Source organism: Cydia splendana, chromosome 21 (genome assembly GCF_910591565.1).
Source record: "Cydia splendana chromosome 21, ilCydSple1.2, whole genome shotgun sequence".
NCBI classification, from domain to species: Eukaryota; Metazoa; Arthropoda; class Insecta; order Lepidoptera; family Tortricidae; genus Cydia; species Cydia splendana.
The window spans coordinates 11,139,527-11,155,985 of NC_085980.1; the positions used below are offsets into that span (position 1 = coordinate 11,139,527).

At 35.4% G+C, this 16,459-nt stretch overlaps 2 long non-coding RNA genes across 3 annotated transcripts; one reads left to right on the forward strand and one right to left on the reverse strand.

The window, feature by feature from the left end:
• Positions 1-4,114: 4,114 nt before the first annotated feature.
• LOC134801278 (uncharacterized) lies at positions 4,115-5,608 on the forward strand. Of its 2 annotated transcripts, none has more exons than XR_010145658.1 (3): positions 4,115-4,173; positions 4,525-4,578; positions 4,959-5,608. It is a non-coding gene; the product is annotated as an uncharacterized LOC134801278 (long non-coding RNA). The 2 variants fall into 2 exon arrangements; XR_010145659.1 differs by having other exon boundaries at positions 4,140-4,173; positions 4,515-4,578.
• A 1,744-nt stretch (positions 5,609-7,352) lies between these two features.
• Positions 7,353-15,298, reverse strand: LOC134801068 (uncharacterized). Its single transcript, XR_010145623.1, has 4 exons — positions 15,202-15,298; positions 10,155-10,282; positions 9,624-9,698; positions 7,353-7,607 (listed from the first exon to the last, which is right to left on the reverse strand). It is a non-coding gene; the product is annotated as an uncharacterized LOC134801068 (long non-coding RNA).
• Between the last annotated feature and the right edge of the window lie 1,161 nt (positions 15,299-16,459).

Sequence of the window (16,459 nt, forward strand, 5' to 3'; positions counted from 1 at the left end):
CAAGCCTACGTCATCATGCGACAGCGCTATATGATAATATGCGATAGCGCTATATATAGCGGCCATGTTGTTGTGACGTAGGCCTGTGTCACTGTGGGAATAGAAGACCATGTTTTATTAGACTATGGTCCCAGCAAATGTCAACGGAGATATAAATAAAACACTACTAAACTACCCGAAATTAGTTTATAAACATGTTCGGGGTAGACAAAGAAATTGCAGCTACCCGATAAAGTTTAATGTTTGTGTAGGTACGTACTTGTTACATGATCCAAAGTAGAAACAAAACTAACATTTTACAGGTTACCGATACCGAAATATAGGGTACCTAAATAAAGACCCAGTTAGGTTACGAGTATTAAATTCCTTTCTTAGCTATCAATCTAGCGGGCGTACCGTGATTAAAACACCCAAACCAAAAGGATCTTCTCGGCGACCATCCATTCATCCGACTGTCATCGCTGGCTCTGAGCAATTCATCATACAAATTGACAGGGCGTTATTCTAAGATAACGCCAAAATCTTGTTTAATAGTTCCTGATTTCCTTCGACATTGAGATTGATACCCGGCTATGTTAAAATCAGTCTAAAAACCTCGAACGAGGTAAGCCTGAAGTCATAAAGGCGTTAGGTACCTACATGGTCATTTTGTGCTATCTTTTTGATAAGAGCGATGGGGATACTACCTACCTATATATAATTTTCTCTATCCCTATTAGCAGAAAGTGGTGGAAACCCCTATAGCGGAATGGTATTTCTCTCGAATTTGGAACAGTCTAACTGGGGAAAAACCTCCACATTACACGCAACTTACTTAATAAAATTGTCTGACCTGTGTACGTCATTAAAAGTTAAGGTTAGTCTTACTCGAATATACATTATTCATTTATATAATAGATCTAGATTTAGATGTATTCATTTCATATTATGAAAGTACATTATAAATTATTTCAAGCTAATCTATACGAATTTATATTATGATCGTCAACTATTTATTTTATACAAATTTCAATACAGATTAAAATCATCATCAAATATCAATAGCAAAATAAATTCATCACAAAGTCAAATAACTATTATTGGGAAATAAATATACAATGTCATATAATAGCATAATTACGGAAAAGATGTCAATATGGTTACTTATACCTAGGTATCTCTCTCTAGGTATCTAGGTAATAAACGATATTACTTAAATTAAAATCTCAGAATAACACCCAGTGTCATCGGCGGCTGAAAAATGGTTTCATTAAAGATAAAAAATTTCGAGATCCTTAAGATATTCGAATATCGCAATCTTTGAATAGATAGATATATTATGATGATAAAGTATAATAATTCCTTAATGGTGACCTTGGCAAACGGGGTGAATATATTTCTTTAAAATGGTATTGCTATACCATTTCCCAGCTCCGTTTAGTGGAAATTATTTTATGAATTAGATACGTAAATATTTTTGCACCTCCAAACTTAATTTATCTCTATAGATGTGTCAAAACAGTGTCTATTAAAAAAAACAACGGGTTGCACTCCGGGAGTGCCGGCAGAAGTGAAAACTCAATGACTAGTCCAAAATGTCTGCAGCACTATGTATAATTGACCCATCCTCCTTTCTATTGAAAAACTTTAGTTCCGAAATTGCTGGCCAGTGAGCTTAAATTTGTAGCGTTAATTGTTTAAAATTCGAATAGAAATTGTAAAGTTACCTTGCAGACCTCGCATCTAAATATATTTGTGACGTCCCACGGTCAAAGGTACCTTATGGCGGGTATGGAGTTATGCATACCCCAGTAATCTACAATAAATAAGCTATCGATAACACAAAAGATCAACCTTCTAGGTTGCGTAGTTACAGAGATATGATTTTTTGAAAATAATGTTGTGAAATGAGCAACTTTACGATAGAGAAGTTTTAAGTTTAGCCGCCTAAAAAACTATGTTCCTGAAGTAAGTTACATAGTTGACTACAAATAATAATACCTTATATATCTGAGATTAAAAAAATATTGCGACTTGTTCTGTAATGCAAATAGAAACTTTTGATATCGACTGATTTATGTGTATACTAACCAATCTCTTGAAAATAAAGTTTTATTTCATTTTCACGATTGATTGCAATGAGCTCTCAAGATTTAAATTTTATCTATTAGAAAACGACACTGACAGACAGTTTAAGCAAAAAACAATACCGATTTAGAGGTGAAAATGTATTTGCGACTTTTTCATATAAAATCACAAAATTGAATATTTTTACTTTTAATGTGACACACAATCAATTTTTCTGAGCACATATGAAAGAAATTCTGTCATTCAAATGAAATAAATCCTAAAACCCCAACTAAATACTATATTTAACCCCTTATGCCACTTTAAACTTACATAACAATAACAGTATTTGCTCCATACATTTACGAAAAGGTACCTTATGGAAATAAATCTAATAATACATCACTACAAAATATCAATCATATTACAGTTTATCTTTTATGAATAGAAAATATTAATTTACATTAAACTGCCCCCAATTTAATTAGTTCTTCGTCATAATAATCTTAAAAAAGACCAATAATTTGTATGTAATGAAAAGGTACCTTGTGGTCAAGTTACATGATGAGGCATGATGATGATGGAACAGTCAGGATAAACTAATAATATTTTGAGGTTAAGATGGTCTAAATCGTCTATTTCTTATCAATAATATATTTCGGTTGCTATTGAAGATAAGCGGCATTGAGGTTCAATGACCTCAGATATTCCATAAGGTAATGCGTCAGGTATTGGCATTTTTTAGCAAACCAATGGCTGATTTACTGCATGCGACCAAACCAAATGAAGATTATTCTAGTTAAGAAAGACTTGACGAGAGTAACTTTGGTATAATAGCAGTCTACTTGGATTTGTGATGTCGGTCTATGTACGGTTATAATATTTGCGAGGCGCCCCAACCAGAACTGAAATTATCAAATTAGTTTTGCAGAATGCTAATACAGTTCTCTACCTAACTTCTTTTCCCGTATTGACTAGTTTTTTTGGGAATTTTCAATCTTTTTTCCATAAGGTACCTTTTCTACTAAACTCTGAGACGACATTACTAGGCTTATAACTAACTTATAACAAAAATAAAAACAGGTAAACAAACGTTACGCATTAAGGTTTCAGATCACACAATAACAAAAAATTGAGCAGTTTTTCACCTCTTTACAAAACATTTAATATCTCCGAAACTAGAAACCCTCATAAGGTACCTTTTCCCGTGGAACGTCACATTTGGTCATGATATTTTGAGTTTTATTCACCAGTACTAGAGTTCACTTTTATTAGCGATTTCATCAAGATGTAGCTTTATTGAATTATATTGGAGTGATATAAAGTTAGAATGTAACTGTGAGATCCTCGTATTTCAGCCCGTACAAGATTAGAACATTGAGCTTGATTGCTTAATATAAAAGTCCAGTTTTAAATAATTGACCTGATTATGATACGTTATGACTAAAGTTCTTTGGAGAATAACATTGTCCGTCACACATAACATAAAGTCACGCCAAGCGCCCTGCGCCGCCTACATGAAACAGCAGGCTCAGGCATACATTTTCGCCGTGCGGTAGAAAGAGAGGAGAGACGCCTTACGCGTTACACGTTACGCTGTCTCGAGTTTATCATTTTTTCCCCACCTCAAAAAGTGCTCAGCGCCGCTAAAGAAGTTTTCACTTCAAAAAATATTTTTTGTACGCGAATAAATTGTAAAGCAGGGTCTTGTTCAATATAAACTGATTTAAAAAAATGTGTTAATAATCCATAATATTGTCCAAATTATACAAATATGTATAAAAGTCATCTTATTTTTCAACTGTTTGTAACAGCCCTCAAATCTATCTAAATTTTGAATATTAAAACTTGACAGTTACCGGACTTACCGGTGACAATGCTAATTATTAATTTAATGGGCATGGGCATGTCACTCCCCGTAACTCAAAGAAGTTGAATTTGCCTTCTGAACTACGAGTATCTAAGGTTGTTTAACTCGATGTTTACAAAACATGACTAAACTTGATTTTATGACGGTTTTCCTGTATCGTTCGGAACTGCAAAGGAGACGTGTAAATGAACATTTTAACGTTTGAAACGATTTTAGTGCTTGTTTTATGCATTCTGTGTAATAATGAAGATTATCAAGTTAGTAAAGTATGAGTATCTACTATTAGAGTATTACAAGCAGATAAGAAAATGTCCTAGTGCCTAGTTCATATATTTAAATATTTTATTTTAGTGTTCATTTTAGGTAGTTTAAATTCTTTCAAGTAAAAGTAAAATTGTAAAAAATGCTGATAGTTTATCGATATGACTTTATCGACATGCCCATATGCCTCTGGTTTCTCATTTTTAATCGTACCTACATAAAATGTGGCTGTGTGTGTGAGGCTACAGTGATAGATGGCTTAGACTTCATCTTTAGTAATATTATATCTATGGACCTTTGTATAGGATGCCAATAATTCTTTATAAAGAGGTTTTAGCTTTTTCCAGGTACAAGCAAAACAAAGGATTGGCGAAGAGTCATTTGGAGGTATTTATGAAAATGTATGACTGCTGTTTATATTTTTTTTATCGAAATCATCTTAAAGTATCTATGATATGACCTCGTTTATGATGTTTTTTTATTAAATAAAAATTAAACGAAATCGGTTTCGCTTTAAAAGTTAACTTAAAAATATTTTGGAGAATAGGTTCAGAATAGGTATCTTTTAGTTTTAAAGTTATATTTTAGTGTGTTACATGTAACATAATAAATTTTTGAATAATATTTCATTTCGAAAATTGGGAAGTGGGTTAAATTTAGCTTGCAAGATTTGACTTACATACCTTAATACTAGGTAAGAGGGCAGGGTTAAATAAAATCTTGTAAAAATAGAAGTACATACATAAGTTTTCATATATCTCATAAATAATTATTGTTTCAGGAATTAGACGTACAAACGAACGATAAAGTTGTTTCTTTAGAATATGACACAAGACTACTTAAGCCGAAATCTGAAAGACGAGATGATATGACAATAACAAACGATAATGCTTTTCCATTATACTATGAATCAATAATGAATAGTCTATTGGAATTAGGAAAAGATGTCGAAAAACTGAACGAAAAAGTTGTAAAAACAAATAGAAAAAAGAAAAAGTACCCAACAGTTCTTAGACCGATGGAATCTAAAAGAAGAAATGATATTGATAAAACGAACGACAAAGTTGTTTCGTTGGAGTATCACACAAGAAGACCCGACAATAGACGCATAATAAACGACTATGGGACAAGAGTGAATAGTCTAGTGGAATCTAAAAGAAGAGACAATGTCGTACAAACGAACGAAAACGTTGTTTCATTAGAGTATGAGAAAAGAGAGCCTAAGCCGGTGGGATCTAGAAGCAGACATAATATCGTTAAAACAATCGACATAGCTGTTTCTTCGGAGTTTGACACAAGGCCGAATGAGCTGACAGAATCAAGAGATAATATCGTAGAAACGAATGAGAAAAGAGATACGAAAGTGCCAAAAACGGTGAAATATAGAAGAGGCAAATTACAAACACACGACAAATCAAGGAATATCGAGAAAAGAAAGATGATTGAGGCTGCGGAATGGGTGAAAAGGAGGAAACTATTTGATATTGTTGTACATATTAATGCATAGAAAATATTAAACTATTTGTTCAAATACTATTCGTAGCTTTGATCAATATAATCAACCACATAACCCGGTTTTTCAGGGCAAACGTACTAGTGCTGGTGATTAATTAAATATCGACTCAATGTGTTATCTATATCGATTTCAAGCGATTCTTAATCATAATAACAAATTTTAATGTGATTCATCCCAAATTAATCCTTGAAACATAAATAAATATTAATTAAAAGCGTCAGCTCATTCAATTAAATATTTGGAAACCTCTTTCGGTTATTTTTATCTCAACTGTACCTACTATTCTGTTTACAACTGTAAATATCTGACATTTGACATTGAATCAAGACATTCTGACAATCATTAAAAATACATCGAATAACAGTTAAGTTCATTTTATTGCAAAGGAAAATAGTATTTATACATTACACAACAATATCGACTTATAGTAAATTTTACTTGTAGGCCAAGCCTACGACCGGGGACTTTTGATATGTTTACTTCACCCCCTAACTAGTCCAAATAAAGTTACGAAGGCGAAAATTCTGTTCCTAACATTTCCTTTTACAACTTTTTTTGTCAAATTGCACCCATCAAACCGGGTATGATCAATTGATCATCAACTTCGCTATTGGCACACAGACTTTGACTAAAGTTAGTTTTCCGACTAAAGGATTAATCTATAATTATCAAATTTTCATAATGTAAGGTAAACGATTTGACACTATTATTGGAATAAAATATTTTGGTATGAATGATAAGTTTAACCTTTTGAACGCCACAGACGGCAATTGACGTCAACGCAAAATCGTGACAACGACGCCAAAAACGGCATTTGACGTCAATCGTTTTTTGATGAAAATCTACTGAAAAACACCCCACTTTTAGGTTGGCATTATTTATTCACAAAACTAAATTTTACCCCCGTGGCGTCAGTGGCACGGCAAATGGATGCGCCGTTTGGCGTTCAAAAGGTAAAGATTTGGTAAGATGTAAGGTGCTAACTAGGTGTTAACAAATGGGACAGTGTTGACACTAGTACGGCTACCACCAGATTTGACATTGACAGATACGCTCGCGTCTACGTAAATTACTTTCTATACATCTCGCTTGCACTAATATGCGAGTACGAGCGAGATGCATAGAAAGTAAGTTACTTAGACGCGAGCGTATCTGTCTATGTCAAAACTGGTGGTAGTGCTTTAGGACATTCACCTTACATCTCTTCTCGTCTTCTAAAGGAGCTCAGGATCCACTATCCTACTTAGTCTAGTCCATAACCTACTTTGTACCTTCTAACCTAACCTAACCTAAGAATCTAGGGCTTTAGGTTCGATTTATTTAATTAATAACAACCAATGAATATAAATTCATAGAGTTCGACCAAGAGAAGTCTGCAACGATTTTGACAGCACACGCAAGTGTCATTTATGTGTGTTCATAATTTCTTAGAAGTTTGACGTTTAAAATAACACTTGCACTGCGTGTGCTATCAAAATCGTTACAGACTTCTCTTGGTTCAACTCTACAATACAAAATCACTGCTTTTTAAATTCACATTTAATCTTACTAAAAATAAAATGTTCTCTTCTTTTTTAAATTCCCTCTAATCTTTACAAATCACGTTTGCTTATAAACCGTATCGAAAACACGTTGTGGTTTCTGTCTATTTTTCTTCACTTTACGTATCCTTTTCGTTTTCCTTCCTTTCTTTCCTTTTCTTCCTTTATTTCCATTAATTCCTTCAGTTACTCTCGTGCGTAGTGGTTTCTTCACGTGAACATAGCTTTCTAGTTTCTGATAGAGATTTCTGATGACCTTTTTCAATGATTTGGGTTGTTTCTTCGCCTGGGGGTAGCGTCGCCCGAGTTCTTTCATGAGATGATTGATTATTGATTCTGTCACTGTCATTTCCATTTCCGCATGACGGGCAAACTGAAAAGAAAAATAAGGCATAAGGTGACATTTAGATGTCAAAAGCTTGTGACATGAGCCGTATAACTGCCGCGATTATGATGTTCAATCTGTCATTCATTTTATCAAGGAAATTGACAGATACAGTAAGCCGGCATCAACGCCGCCGCAGTAACGTTGCAAGAGTAATGTAAATGCAGTTGGTTTAAGGTCAGTTTGTTGTGTCGCATTGTCCCCGGCTGAACTACCTCGAAAAAAGTCGATGTCATTGATAATAAGTTTTTGGCAAAAATTTCATTTTTGGTACAAGCTTTTATCGCTGACTGTACTTTTCTTACGACAGACAACTAATACTCATCGAGACAATTCGAAAAACCCCTAAGGTTGCGTTGTTTCATCACAGAGTTCCTATGGCCACCTCCTGTCTCCATCATCAGATCAGTTCTACAGTACCATATTATTGTATTGTCATCAGAACTACATACAGCTGCCAATGTTCATGACGCTACGATCTTTGGAAGATGGTTAAATTTGTTACCTTAGATTCCATTACAGTTAGTTACATACAGGTCGAGAGTTCCTATGGCCACCTCCTGTCTCCATCATCAGATCAGTTCGACAGTACCATATTATTGTATTGTCATCAGAACTACATACAGCTGCCAATTTTCATGACGCTATGATCCTTGGAAGATGGTAAAAGTAGTTACCTTAGATCCCATTACATAGTTAGTTACTTACAGGTCGACCTAATAAAAGCTTGTTAAAAATAAAATAGTTGTCTGTAAAGTCGGTTTACGGACGATAATTTTGCGTGATAACGTCATTAGAAAACGTGGTCGAAGATCCGTCCACAACGTTACCATGGAGATATGTCCACAACGTGACACTTTTTCGTGCATGCTACCGGTGTTCATCGATTTTAGTAGTAGCGGTTGACCAAAATCAGCTGCAAATGGTGTTAAAGGTATGAAAATCGGCACGATTAATCTTTAGGCCATTTTGACCCGTAGCACCAAAAAGAAAACAAACGGAAAGGAGTTATGACGTCATCTTTTTTTTTGTATGGAAAAATAAAAAAAATTGTTCAGAAACCTATCGTGTGTGGTATTAAATGAAAGGGCATTTTGAGCCGGTTCTAAAAATATATCACATTATTATATTTCCGTCACTTGCATTCAATTAAAATAAAAATAATTTTCCAACCATACCAAGTTTGGGCTACGGGTGAAATGGCCTAAAGATTAATCGTGCCGATTTTCATACCTTTAACACCATTTGCAGCTGATTCCCGAATTTCAGGCTGTACCGCTATCACTATTTATAAGACGTTATCATGTCAAAAGTGACGATCTCAACGGTCGGGATTTCCACTGTCATCCACATAAATATAAGTTGTCAAGGATTTTGAAAAAAAAAAGCATTGTTATTTTTCCCACAATCATGGCCTCTCGGTCATAATACTCATAATAATGTCGATAGACATGCCCCAATTTCACCACGGTGACAGGTGCGACAATTGTAAAATCACTGTTGCTGACGTCACAGGCATCCATGGGCTACGGTTACCACTTACCATCGGGCGGGCCGTATTCCTGTTTGCCACCATCATTGTTTTATTAAAAAAAACTTTATTATATCGGAAAAAAACAGATATTTCTTTTGCGAAGTTTCTGACAATTGTCAAGATTTAGAAGAATTGTAGGTAATTCTTGACAGGTAATGAGTTATATGTCGGAATTTCGTGACAATTGTAGTGTTTTTGTGACAATTGTCATAATCATAAACTTAGCAAGAGAAATATCTGTTTTTTTCCGATATAATAAAGTTTTTTTTAATAAATCAATGATGGTGGCAAACAGGAATACGGCCCGCCCGATGGTAAGCGGTAACCGTAGCCCATGGATGTCGCACCTGTCACCGTGGTGAAATTGGAGCCTGAAATGTAGTCGTAATGTGCCTCGGTGAATAAATAAATCTTTTGACTTGACCTCAGGCGCCAATTGCAGAGAGTTTGGAAAGAAAATATTTGCTTACTCTGTCATGCTCCAAAGCCGCGCCATTATTTTGTAATTTAGACTCGACAGTCAATATCTCATTCAATGAATCCTCCTGAAATTAAAATTTCAATTCATTCAGTTGATTGGCCAGTAGAGAAAAATCATCACCAGGAATTAAAAAACAGTTCTGTACTGGGGGAAAAAATGAAGTTTAGTAATAATTATGGAAGTTTCACTATTTCTGTAAAGTTTATTTATTTCTACAAACAGCTCAGTAATCCGAAATCTAATTTCAACAAACAAATAATAGAAATTGCCAGAATTAATAAAAATTGCAAAAGTCAATTTGTTCCTATTAGTTGACTCTCCTTGTCCCCGGATTAAGTTTTTTTTGTAATTCTAAGTGTGTTTTTGTTATACTTTTCTCGCAGTGCATATACCTTGCAATCTGGAGACACCTTAACTACAGCTTATTTGTGATGCTGGCTGTACTATACTTAAGTCTAGTAATATAAACATAGAGTTTTCAATAAACTAAGTTGTGTCATGATACTCATGATGTTCTTACTTTGTTTCTTGACAAATTTTCAGTAGAAGTGCCCATGAAACATACTAATAAGATAATAGGCGGAAAGTGTCTCATTTCCAGCTCAGGGCAATTTTAGAAGAATCAGGCCTTTATTCAGAAGATGATACCTGCAAAAAAATACATTAAACATTGACTTTTGACACAGTCATAAGTTTTAACAAAATAATCAAAAAAATACTAAGAGAATTATAGGTTATTTACCTATTTATTTAGTGTATGAGTCTAAAATTTGGCGTTAAACATGCTATTTATGGCTTTACAGTTTGAAATTTTGAGACACGGCGATAAATTATATATTTAAAATAGAAATGGTTATTTGCCCGAATACGTTACAATTAGGTAGTTACCTATGTATCTTTAGGTATATAAATAAAAATAAACAAACAATTTGTAAATTTTCGGGTATTTATAACATTTATTGGTTAACCAACCAAATACAAAACCGCCTGGACCAGTCACTGAACGACCTGACTTTAACCTACATTATTTGATCATGTAATGTTTTTATCTACCCTCAACTGGCTTAAAGAGCCATTTGAGGGTAGATTTTGTTTACTTTTATTTAAATACCTAAAGGTACAGAGTATAATAACCAACATAAAGAAAAATGACGAAATCTGTTACGCAATTTTAGAAGCAGTTGATTCTATCGACGTACAGCTAACTTGCAAAATGTTTTTAAGGCGAGGTATGCCCGAGGAAAATTTTCAGATTCTGTCAAATTACCCCATTTCACACACAAGCACACTTCACGCACACTACCTCACTTTACTGGGACAGGTCAGTGACCCATCCTGTTTTTTTTAAGATGCAAATGAGAGTATTTTGAGTTTCGTGTTAACCACTAGCCTCCTTTGAGGAAGAGAAACTCTAAAAAAGTTCCATTGAAAGAAGGAAGAGAAACAATATATTTTATCTTACTCTCCTTGTCTGTTCATGTCACATGTGACGTATTTAAATGTAAATTAACTAAAATCGAATTCATTAGATACGCGTACTAAATAAACCGAATAAATACAGAAGTCGTCAGATGAAAAACGTTATTTAGGTACTACTCTATTCAATAGGGCTTTCGATAAGGCGCAAAATCAATTCAATGACAATTTCATTGAAATCATATGTGTATTCCGATGATGTTATTATTGTATAACTTACTTACCTTAGCTTAGCTTCAATCTGTATATATTTAATTGTAGTACCTAGCTAATAAGAAAATTTTGCATGCTTTTTCAAGTGAAATGTAGGGGAGAGCGGGGACAAACGTAACGGCGGGTGGAAAGGAAAGTAACTATTGCTCTGTAGGTGTATCTAATAGTCAAAACACCACTCCGCTGCTATTAGGTGATAGACAGTGGCGCCCCCTTCACTTGCATTCAGTCGAAACGGGCGCCACGTGCTATTAGGTTGTGTGAGAGGACCCAACGTGATTTTTCGAATCAAAAGTACGTTTTTCGACTTTTAGTTATTTGATGTTTACGTTGTATTAAAATACATACATTTTCTGAATATTTGCATATCCCCTAGAGTGGCATTGTCCGGCTCCCGGTCTCTACGGTAAGTGGCGGGGAGCCGGGAGACGGACAGACATAACAAGCCGTTGAATGGCGGCGCCTCAGATTTAACGGTGGGTTGAGGTTGAGTGGCGCGGCCATTTTGGAAAAATATACGTCAAGTGGCGGGGCCTCCAGGATGTTCATCGCGAATTTGGCGCGTGTTAGAAATATGACCGTTTCTCAAAAAATATGTATGAAGGATATATATTAACTATGTATTATTGAATTCAGCATAAAGTGGTTTATTTGATTGTATACCAATGAATTACATTCTATTTTATGTGAATTATGCTGGACTTGATCAAATCTCATATTATTACCATTTTTTTTCTACTTTCATGTATAAAAATACGTATAATTAGGAAATAAAACAATTGACTGTAGAAAAAGCAGTTTTTGTGACAAAACAATACATTTAATATGATTCACACAGTTCTAACAAACTTTATTTTACGCGGGAATTCGACCGTTAAGGAATACCATTCTTGTTTATTGACGAATGCATCTTGCAAGAGTGAACAAGCAAGGCATAGTTTTAACGGTTTTATTTTAGGCGCGAAATACGATGTCGCACAGAGGCCGGGAGACGGTCTCTGCCACTCACGGGCTTGTTATGACGGAACCGTCTCCCGGTTCGCCGCCAATTAGGGAAGTGTCCGGCTCCCGCCCTCTGCCACGCAGGGGCATATTTTAAAAAATGGCCGCGCCATTTCTCCTACCCTTCAACCGGAGGCCCTGCCACCCGAAGGGATATTGATTAGATTGATTGCAATTTATTTTCTCGACCACGTTCCGTTTCAAAGATATCTTTCATGTTTTCAGAAAAATGCGGTCGGGTACAAAAGTAACAAAGCCGTATAGGTACAAAAGTAACATTTACATCCCATACAATATATACCTATTGAATCTAATATGGTGTCACATGCTTAATGCGTCAATGATGATTTAAACCAGGGCTCGCCAAACCCCGGCCCGCGGGCCAAATCCGGCCCGCGAAGCGTTCCAATCCGGCCCGCCGACAGCGGTCCAATCCGGCCCGCGGAAGGCAGGCTCCAGGTGTTCAGCCCTATCAGTATCAGTTCAGCAGCAACCAGATACACCCTCCCCCCCCACCTCGGCGCCGACGGAAAAGTTTGGAGACCCCTGATTTAAACGATGTATGCCATATTTGTGAGTGAAAAAACTCTGACCCTGAATTATCTGAGTAGAAAACATGTTTATAACAGAATAATTGACCTCATCACTTGAAATAAAAACAATTTCTAACGAGGACTTAATGTTGATTTGTTTTCTTAAAATGCTAATGTTTATGTAGTTAAAATGCAAATATTAAAGTGTGTGATCAATAATAATTTACATATTTAATTAGTACTTTTTTGATTTGATATACCTATCATATTATGTTAATTACAGCCCACTGTGTCTTGTTACTTTTGACCCACACGTGTTACTTTCTGCACGCCAACGGGTCATGAGTAACAAAAGATGATTTTTTAGTCACTCTGGTACTTACATACAAAATACACAATTATAAGGTTAATCAAGATGTTAATGTACAGAACATGCAATGAAGTTATATATGACTACATTAATTTCATCAAAATAATAACGGTTAGCCAGAAACTAAGTTCAAAGTACAAAGTGTTGCGTTTCTCCCCGCTCTCCCCTACGCATCCAAAATTACTGTCCACCTATGTTCATCACTACATTTTTGCAAACATATCGTTATCTTTATCAATAAATAAAGTCCTGGCAGGGTGGAAATTTAATTTTGGCGGATTGTTTTTCTCTGCATCTGACTGTACAGCTACGCCAAATTTTTGGTAAACTTACGGTTATATGCTCAGAATCTGAATCTGTGTAGTTATTTAGTACGGAAATACTTAAGATATATGGACATTCCTCTGGTCCTTGAACTACGTCCAAAAGAGAGGTATGGGCACTGTGAATTACATCTCGCTTTGTGTGGTAGGACACAGCACAGCGGATGTCATTCCAGATCTAGAGCAGAGCTCAACCTTACAGAAATCTGCAGCCAAATAACACTAGATCCTACTCATAGTATTGTTCCTGCCGGTGAGTATGGTTGCCAGTTATCAACGAGGGTGCGGAGGGTTAGGCACGGCAACGCGCATGTACCTAACACCTCTGGAGTTGCAGGCGTCCATAGGCTACGGAGACTGCTTACCATCAGACGGGCCGTATGCTTGTTTGTCATCGACGAGGTATAAAAAATAAAATTAAATATGCACAGAATATAATTGAACTAGAAACTTTGTTTTATTTTATAGTAAATTTGGATAACAATCGATACATAGACAATCACAGTAAACCAGTCCGCAACGGTATTGGCCTGTCAGCCTCGTAGGCAAGTATATCCCGGCCTCACGAGCCGCAAAAACTCACTAGGACTGAGGCTAGACCATAGTCGTTTATTTATTCTTGATTTCATGAAGGTTTGCAGAACAGCACGTAACCGCATTATATATCTGGGCGGACCTCACAGCAACAAGATAGGTGTACCGCTTCAAGATTTTCAAGTAGTACACGAAATATTTACATATCGTTCCGTATTAATAGGTAATATTTGAAGATCAAAAGTTCTCTAACATAAATACAAGATCACAAAATTGTCATCACAATCAGTTCATTGACGTTGACGTACAGAAGTCACATGGGTACGTTTTTAAAATTACGCAATATTAGGTAATACCAGCATAATGAAAATTAACTCCAATCAGTAAGTATGAGTCTTCAAACTTTTTTCTTTTTAAGCGGGGTTTGAAGGAGCAAATTACTTAAATGATTTTAGAACCGTATTGTTTTGAGATAGTTTACTGCGTCTTTCAATAATTATCCCCCGTAAACAACAACAAATCAAATTTAAGATGAGACTCGAGCTCTATGTGATGATAATTAATTTACCCTATTTTTTTAAATACAATTTGTCTACTGGTATACTTTTTCGTATACGTATATGATTTAATGTCAAAATAATTGCAAAACCCAACTGTCAGTTTAGTGCGCCCCGCGATAGGACCGCCTTCGTTCAAGCCCAGCGGGCATCTGATCAAAGAAGTTGCGTGCACGGGACCGCTGATATCATGTTTTTGAACTTATTTATTTAATGTTAAATTAAAAAAAAAGTAATCGCGGAATTCGCTCAAGCATAAAATTGCGCGTTATTAGAAGCAATTTTCATATTTTTATCTTTTGTGCACAAATTGTTACGAATGTTTAAAGTCCGTTTTAGACCTATGTTCGTGATCGTTTTCTATCGAGCAAAAGTCAAAAACTTAGGATTCGAATCGCGGAAGTCACTAGAAAAAGCCCTCAAGATTGTTAATTGAATGTATGGCAGCCGTATTGTGATCCAAAAAAGAGCTACGGCTTTTTAAAAACTTCGTTTTCTGAACCCACTGCACCTTAAATAACATTATTTTGAACTTTAATAAATGAAAACTTAAACATACCTCAGTTTACGACTATTTCACAGAAAACGGTTTAATCCCGTGTTTCTATGAATTGGACTGAATGCTGCTAACACCGTAGTCTATTGTTCACTGGCACTGTTACAAACAAATGTTTTGAAACAACGCTTACCGTTATTTTACAGGTTTTATTTGCGTGATAGCGAATGCCAAAACATCAGCGGCTTACATTTACATAATTATGTTAAAAATATAATCCATAATGCAAGATGTGCTTCATCAATATGTAAATATTAATAAAATTTTAATCCATATGCATCATCTTTATCTACAGGTTCATAGTAAATACGATTAATATATTTAAATCGGTCACTGACGTTGGTCAGCCATGGTCAGCCCTCATTCGATTGCCCGTCAAAAACATGTCAAGTAATTTTGTGCTTAAAAATATGAGTTTCATTTTAGTTTTAACTAGCGACCCGCCCTGGCTTCGCACGGGTTAACAAATTGTACACCTAGACCTTTCTCAAGAATCACTCTATTGATAGGTGAAAACCGCATGAAAATTCGTTCAGTACCTATTTAGTTTATTGCGAACAAACACACAAAAAGACAGATGCGGTGGGGGACTTTGTTTTATAAGGTGTAGTTATGATTTTTAATGTCAAAGACTTGCGGGTATTAAAGTGCATTTTACTGATGTATCATCGGAAATATTACAAAATTATTAAAATTTCTACATTGAAAATTTTCTCTTATAATTTTGTATTAAGATCGAAATTCTCCGTTTCCAATATGAAAGTTACCTTAGTTTCCTATGAAAGTTAGGAAATTAATTCCTATGAAATTTCCCAGAAATTTCCGAAAACTTTTTGATATTTTTGGAGACTTTCCACTTCTTGTACAGGTATTCTGTACATATTACTTACTTATTTCTTGATATTTTTTTTTTTCTAAAAGCTTCTGGCAGGAGTTTGACAGGAACCACTTTCGTGTTCGGGCGGCTCAGCGCGCGGAGTTTTCGGAGCAGAGGGCCTACCGCGAACCACGTTCGACATGTTGCCTCTCTGTCGCACTTGTAAATTCGTACATAAGTGTGACAGGGAGGCAATACGTCGAACGTGGTTCGCGGTAGGCCTTCAGTTCACGAAGCTGATTGAGATTGCTGCAAACGTTGCTTGACAATATTTTGCGGAACGACATTTACAGAGCTCGAGTAGTCATCATTATAGTCATGGAATATATGAATAAACTTCATGTATTTAACTCTCTAACCATGATAGATAGGATAGCATTTATT